Consider the following 7,461-nt stretch of genomic DNA (forward strand, 5'->3'; position numbering starts at 1 on the left):
TTGTAAACATAAATACTTTAATTTTAATAATGACTGTGCTGGCTCACAGAATTCCTGAAGTTTTCACAGTTGGCTTTCAACAAGCCCATATGAGGTGCTTCAGCACCTCCCTGTGTTTGTGTAACCCTGATTTCCGGTTGTCCAAGCAGGGACCATGATCTCAAGCCACTGACATTAATTCACAGAAGGGGCTCGCAGTGTATTTCCTCCTGCCTTTTAGTTTTACATCCAGAGAAACTTGGCCCATTAGGTTTATACATTCACGTGAGCATTTATTTACTGAAAATACTGTGAGCTGTGTCTTCTCAAATGTATACATTTCTGATGGACTCATTTTACCAGAAAACGGTGATAGGAACTAGATTATTTCTTTCTTAAAAGATCCTCAGACTAATTTGGCCTTGAAGGAGTGCTCCTTCTTAGTGGCTTTCCCGAGAAGCATTGAATTACAGTGGTTCTCAACCGTCCTAATGCCGCAACCCTTTAATACAGTTCCTCATGTTGTGGTGACCCCCAACCATAAAATTATGTTCGTTGCTACTTCATAACTGTAATTTTGCTACTGTTATGAATCATAATGTAAATATCTGATATGCAGGATGTATTTTCATTGTTACAAATTGAACATAATTAAAGCATAGTGATGAATCACAAAAACAATATGTAATTATATATGTGTTTTCCTATGGTCTTAAACAACCCCTGTGAAAGGGTCGTTCGACCCCCAGAGGGGTCGTGACCCACAGATTGAGAACCGCTGAATTAGAAAATGACTTCACTCAAGGGTCCTGGCTCCTTATGCTATATAAATTCTTAGCATGACGATTTATTTAGGAGTTACCATTCAGAAAAAAATACACTTATGCACAAAGCTATTTAATGATGCCATTGCTTATCACTATACACAGAGTTCCTTAACTTTGTAATAGAACCCACTTGAGACTTTTCCCAGGATGAATGCCCAACTAACAGAGACCATTAAAAATTGATGACCATGTTATAAGAACTGGATTGACTGTTTTCTTCATAGGGCACTGGTTTGAAAAAGACTCACTTTAATATTTCTGTTCACTAAATAGCTGGGAATTGATAAAAAGCAAGTGCTTGAATTATAGCTATAATTTTTTTTAAGTCCTGAATATTTTTTTGTATTGCAGGTAGATTTTATTTCTGGCAGAAAGTAAACTGCCATTGAATCACTAGACAAAGATAATTTTAAAACACTGGAATGGAAGGCAGGTGTTTTCTTACTTGTCTGAGATGTTAAAAGAAAGCCCTGACAGCTTAAGTTCAAGGGTTGGTTTCCAGAAAGAATGTATTTAAAAAGTGGAGAAAATAAAGGAAAAAAAAACTAGGAAAAAATATGCAGAGGCTCAAAATATTGCTATTTTCCTTTGTAGAGAAAAGTATAAGATGATTGCCAATGAATACCCTTAAACTTGGAGTGAGAAACCATGTGGCCATATTAATGAGGAGAAAATTCCTTTTAGTTATTAAAAGAGTGTCATTTTCCTTAGAAGGAGAACTGATTCTTCCATGAGCTCAGCACCTGACATGTAAAATGGGTTTCCATTAAGTGATCTTAATTGAATAAACAAATATAAGAACATTACATACTTCGTTAAGTGCTTTAGAAACTTTAAAAGCAAGTCAGTGTTAATTTAGTTGAATAGTAAAAAGCCACAGTGCCATTAAACAAAACCTTTAAGCATAATCTGTTAAAACATTATCATGTAAGCCTATATACTACAGAATACAAGACGCATTTCCTGTTCTAAAGGCAGACTGACTTAAATGATGCAGGCCAGGACAGCCTCCCTTAGACTAACCTCATCGCCGCCCAAGGTGATGACTTGAAGGAAAACATGTTCTTGGGTGCTCGCATCCTGAATTATTCACTTTAAAAAAACTGGACTCCCTACTTTATAGTCAGAGCTCTTATATTGTTAGAAATCAGTTCAGAGGCAAAGGACAAACACGTTCTCCAAGGAAAACCTCAGAGGAATCGGGGGAAACCAGCAACTGCTCTGAGAAGCAGTGGCCCTTTATCTAACGACAGAGCTGGCTGGTGTGATCAGCCAGAACCCAAATCCTCTGGTCGCAGCAGATTTCTTCCTGACATTTTTGCTCACAGCTGCTCTCAGTGTCTTGTTACTTCACACATGCAGAAGTGGAGCGTGTTGCATGTACACAGCCATTACCGTGTTGATTAGAACAGAAGTCTGACAGCATTCCTAAGTAGGACTTAAAGACAAATGTTGATTTGCTTTCTCTCTGCTCCTCTATGGAGGACCATTTCACCCCTCTCTGAACTCCTTCCCCACTGTCCTCACATCCAGACCACACCATCTCTTCCTTTATCATGCAAAGAAGATTTTGCTACTGTATTTAAAGAATTCTGATCTCATTTTATGGTTAGTCACAGCCATTATTTAAGTCTCCATATTTATTTATTTTACCTCCTCTCTATGTACCTTACCGCAGCGGTTCTAAACCTGTGGGTTGCAACCCCTTTGGCGGTCGAACGACCCTTTCACAGGGGTCGCCTAAGACCATCCTGCATATCAGATATTTACATTACGATTCATAACAGTAGCAACATTACAGTTATGAAGTAGCAACGAAAATAATTTTATGGTTGGGTCACAACATGAGGAACTGTATTTAAAGGGCCAGAAGGTTGAGAACCACTGCCTTACTGTCTTCATTATCATTTTTTCAGAGCTATAGATGAGGCTTTTATCGTGACTACTGCAAATTCTTTCTAGGATTGAGAGAAATATACTTGAAATGATATTCAAATTGATACCATTTGAGAATGAGAGAATGAACGAAGCTGCTATCAACTAGGTGCTTTGCATGGGCAAACGTTTTCAGCTCACTTGGGTAAAAGCCAAGGAGCGCAACTGCCGGATCAATATGGCAAGCATGTTTAGTTTTGTAAGAAACTGCCAGATTGTCTCTGGTGTGGCGGTGCCATGTCACATTGTCACCAACAATGAGTGAAAGCTCCTGTTGTTCCGCATCCTCGTCAGCATTTGGTGTTGTCATTGTTCCAGATTTTGGCCATTCTGATAGGTGTGTAGTGGTATCTCATCATTCGAATTTGAATTTCTGTAATGACATCTGACGTGAAGCGTTATTTCATATGCTTCTTTGCCATCTGTGTGTCCTTTTTGATGAGGTGTCTGTTAAGATCTTTGGTTCATTTTTTAATCACTTGTTTATTTTCTTGTTCAGCCTTAAAAAGTCTTTGTATATTTTGGATAACAGTCCTTTATCAGATGTCTTTTGGAAATCTTCTCTCCCTGTCCGTGCTTATCCTCAGTCTCTTGACAGTGTCTTTCGCAGAGCAGAAGTTTTTAGTGAACCTCACCTTATTATTTTTTTCACAGCTTGTACCTTGATGATGTATCTAAAAGTCATCATCATATCCAAAACCACCTACTTTTTCCCTGTGTTACATTCTAGAAGTTTTATAGTTTTGCATTTTACATTGAGGTCTGTGGTTCATTTTGAGTTAATTTTTGTGAAGGTTTTTGAGTTAATTTTTGTGAAGGTTTTTGTCTAGATTCCTTTTTTTTTTTTTCGCATGTGGATATCCAGTTGTTGCAGCATCATTTGTTGAAAATACAATCTTAGCTCCATTATATTGTCTTTGCTCTTTTGTTGAAGTTCAGTTAACTGTATTTATGTGGGTCATTTCTGGGCTCTCTGTTCTGTCCCATTGACCTATTTGTACTCTTTCACCAACTAGCTTCGTTTCATCTGTGGCTGAGTGACATTTATGTGGAGAAAATTTTCAGTCATTATTGGTTAAATATTATTTCCCTTCCTGGCTTTCTTTTTTCCTTCTGCTATTCCCATTGTGTATATGTCAGACCTTTTGTAGTAGTCCCAGAGATCTTAGAAATTGTTTTTTTTTCCTGTCTTCTTTCTCTTTGCTTTTTAATTTGAGAAGTTTCTGTTGTGCTATCCTCATGCTCAGAGATGCTTCCCTCAGCTGTGTCCAGTCTGAGCCCATCAAGTGCAATCTTCACTTGTTACAATGTTTTTTGATCTCTAGCATTTCTTTTTTATTCTTCCTTAGAACTTCCATGTGTGCTTACATTACCCACCTGTTCTTGCATATTGTCTACTTTACTACTAAATCCTTTAGCATATTAATCATAGCTCCGCAAAATTCCTGGTTTGATAATTTCAACATTTGTGTTATATCTGACTTTGGTCTAACGCTTGCTCAGTCTCTTCGAACTTTCTTTTTGCCTTTTACTATGACTTACAACTTTTTAAAATGTTTATTTATTGATTTGCGAGAGAGAAAGAGAAACATCAATTTGTTGTTGTATTTATTCATGCATTCATTGGTTGATTCTTGTACGTGTCCAGACCAGGGATCGAACCACAACCTCGGCATATTGGACTATGCTCTAACCATAGAGCACCCAAGACCTATATGCCTTACAATTTTTCGTTGAAAGGTGAACATAATAGGGAAAAGAAACTAGGGTGAGCAGGACCTGCTGTAATGGTGGGGGGAGTGGAAGTGATCCCCCGTCCTGTGCCCCATTGCTATTAGTCTCCCAGAGCCTGTCCCCGGGTTAGGAGCTCACAGGTGATCCTCATTCCCCCCCTGTCCTGTCAGGTGGGACAGGCGGGAGGGGCCGGAGACGGTATTTCCCTTCCCCCAGGGCTGGGGCTCGGTCAGCAGTTTCACCTGAGGTCGGGCTTGTTAAGAGCTGAGTGCTCACCCTGCTGTTTCAAACGGCTCCTTTCCCCTCTCCCACCAGGAGCACCAGGGCGTTTTCTCCACTGTTCTCTGGGAGAGCCTGCTCTGAGTTCTTGGCGGGGAACTTACAGGAGCATGGGCACCCCTGAGGACTGGGTCCCCCGAGTTTCTCTACTCTCAAAGGCGGGTTCATCCCGAGCCTCTGGGCCTCAGGCAACTCCCTGGTTCACAGCAGTTCGGGCCCCCTGCCGCCGGCTCCTACCCTCGCCTCTGCTCGGTGAGTTGTGACTCTCCATTCACTTGTCAGTCTCTCGCATTTGGGGGTAGTGGTGGTGCTGTGACCTCCCTTCTCTGACGGAGCTGAGCTAAGACAAGTTATTGGCGCTTTGGTTTGTCCAGCTTTTTAGTGGTTGCAAAGTGGCGTGGCGACCTCTAAGCTCTTTACTAGTACATGTGGGACTGGAAAAAGGAAGCCTGAGATATCATTTTTATGTCAAGGAAATGAATACACCCTAACTTATGAGTGTGTAATTGCGGTGCAGAAGAAATGCTGAATTCTTTCTTCTGGAATATGCAAAAGGCCCTTAGTCATTGGTTCAAAACTACACTTAGAAGGGCCTACTGTGTATTACTAGAACTTTTCAGTGATTAACATTTCAGCTGTTTTCTTTTAATAATAGAAGAAATATGCACTTTGAAAGTTTCATTTTTATCATTTCATGTAATGGCATATATTTGGTGAGGTGTGGAATATTGTACATTAGAAAATTATTCTTATCTTTTGGGAGTTTCTAGTCTAATTTAAATTCTCTGCCTTTTATGTAGAAAAGCCAAGAGAAAAGGTTTTAATGCCTTTTTCCTCAGCACCTTCTAGTCTTAAAATCCATTACGAGTTCTAAAATGTTAAAATGCAGCTGTGCGTCTCTTCTAAAAGTAAGGGTCACAGTATTTATTAAAATAAGGATAAGAAGCTATGTTTTCACTGCCTGAGCCAGACTATTGCTTATTCTCTTGAAAGAGTGTAAAATTCACTGAAACTGCCCAATTCTACACTTTTTTCCTCTGCTTTTCTCATCCAAACGTATGAAATAATGGCTGAATCCTTTCCTGTCAGGACACCTCTAGGTAATAAATCACTTTCTGCTTGAAGCGACAAGTGATTTCATTTATCTCTGATCAAGGAATCCAAATAGTTGCATAAATTGGTAAGACAAACCCAAGAAAAACAGGGATTGACTATCACTGTAAACCTTTTCATTTCTTTGCAATTATTTTCAGATATTTTGTTCATTGGTCTCGTTACTTTTCAATACTTGCTATCATTTGTGCTTCTGCTATCAGATAATGTTTTGCCCAGATTCCAAATCAGATGTGATCAATCCAAAGTTTTTTTTAACACATTGCGTACCGCATAGAAATCTCTAAGACATACGCCAGGGACCGCACGTTTTGGGGCAAACTGCACGTTATTTAAATCATCATAATGCACTTTAGGTGTTGTTTTTCAATAATTATAACATTTTTATTTACAAAAACAATTAAACAATTAAAGTTCCTAGTACTTTTTTAACGTATGGTACTGCGTAAAACATTTTCCTCTATGAAGAGGGACCAAACAAAATGTACATAAGTATCTAGATTCGCTCCTTTTTCCATGGGCGTGAGAAACGAGAACACTCGTGAGCAGTCCTTAACAGATGGCGCGCGAGACACGAGAACACTCCTGAGCGGCACGAAATGTGTTAAGGTATCATCATGACTTAAATGAAAATGGAGGATGGCCATTCATCACTTTTGAGAGCTGAAGGTTTTTTTCACAGTCCTTCAGCATGTCCATGAGATGGAGCTAGGCTTTCTCACGACTAATCCGCATCCAGATCCTCCATTGATGAAGGAATGTTGCGAAGAGCAGGGACAATTAGTGTGGTCAAATGGGGGAGCCCAGAGAGGATGCATTTTTATTTTGATCATCCCAGGCAATGAGCTCAAAAAGAAAAAACAAATAGTTTGAGCTTCTTAAGAAGTGTAACAACTTCTTGTTTAGAAAAGTACAATTAATTCTAATGTGTGTGGGAGCTGCCTGAATGCATACCACTGGAGGGCAGGTGAAGTGGCCACATTCAGGGATGCCATCCTAAAGTCACTGTAGGAAAAAATGAATGTTAAATAAAAGTTGGAATTAAAGTTTTTGAATAGAATATAAATATTATAAACCACAACAACACAGAAGTAGCAAAGTGACTAACAAAAACAGATTGGTGGAATGACAGGAAAAAGGTGAGACATAATGAACTTAAGTATATTGATTGACACATTTTTCACAGTATGGGAATTTTAAAAAGGTATTATCTCCACATGATAGCTCAAGGAAGATATCCTATTTAATAAAGGCCTGTTTGTTCGACCATTTGACCAGTTACTGTGATGTGCCCTGACCACCAGGGGCCAGACGCTCCAACCTGTAGATTAGCTTGCTGCTGGGGTCCGGCCAATCGGGACTGGGTGATATGGCCTGGACACGCCCTGGAGCCCTCCCACAGTCTCTCCCTGGCCCCGATCGTGCACTGGTGGGGTCCCTTGGCCTGGCCTGCACCCTCTCACAATCCAGGACCCCTCGGGGGATGTTGGCTACTGGTTTCAGCCCAATCCCCACAGGCCAGGCTGAGGGACCCCACCGGTGCATGAATCTGTGCACCAGGCCTCTAGTATTATACTATGTTAGTTAAAGAAAT

Source organism: Myotis myotis, unplaced genomic scaffold (assembly GCF_014108235.1).
Source record: "Myotis myotis isolate mMyoMyo1 unplaced genomic scaffold, mMyoMyo1.p scaffold_m19_p_5, whole genome shotgun sequence".
In the NCBI taxonomy this organism is placed as follows: domain Eukaryota; kingdom Metazoa; phylum Chordata; class Mammalia; order Chiroptera; family Vespertilionidae; genus Myotis; species Myotis myotis.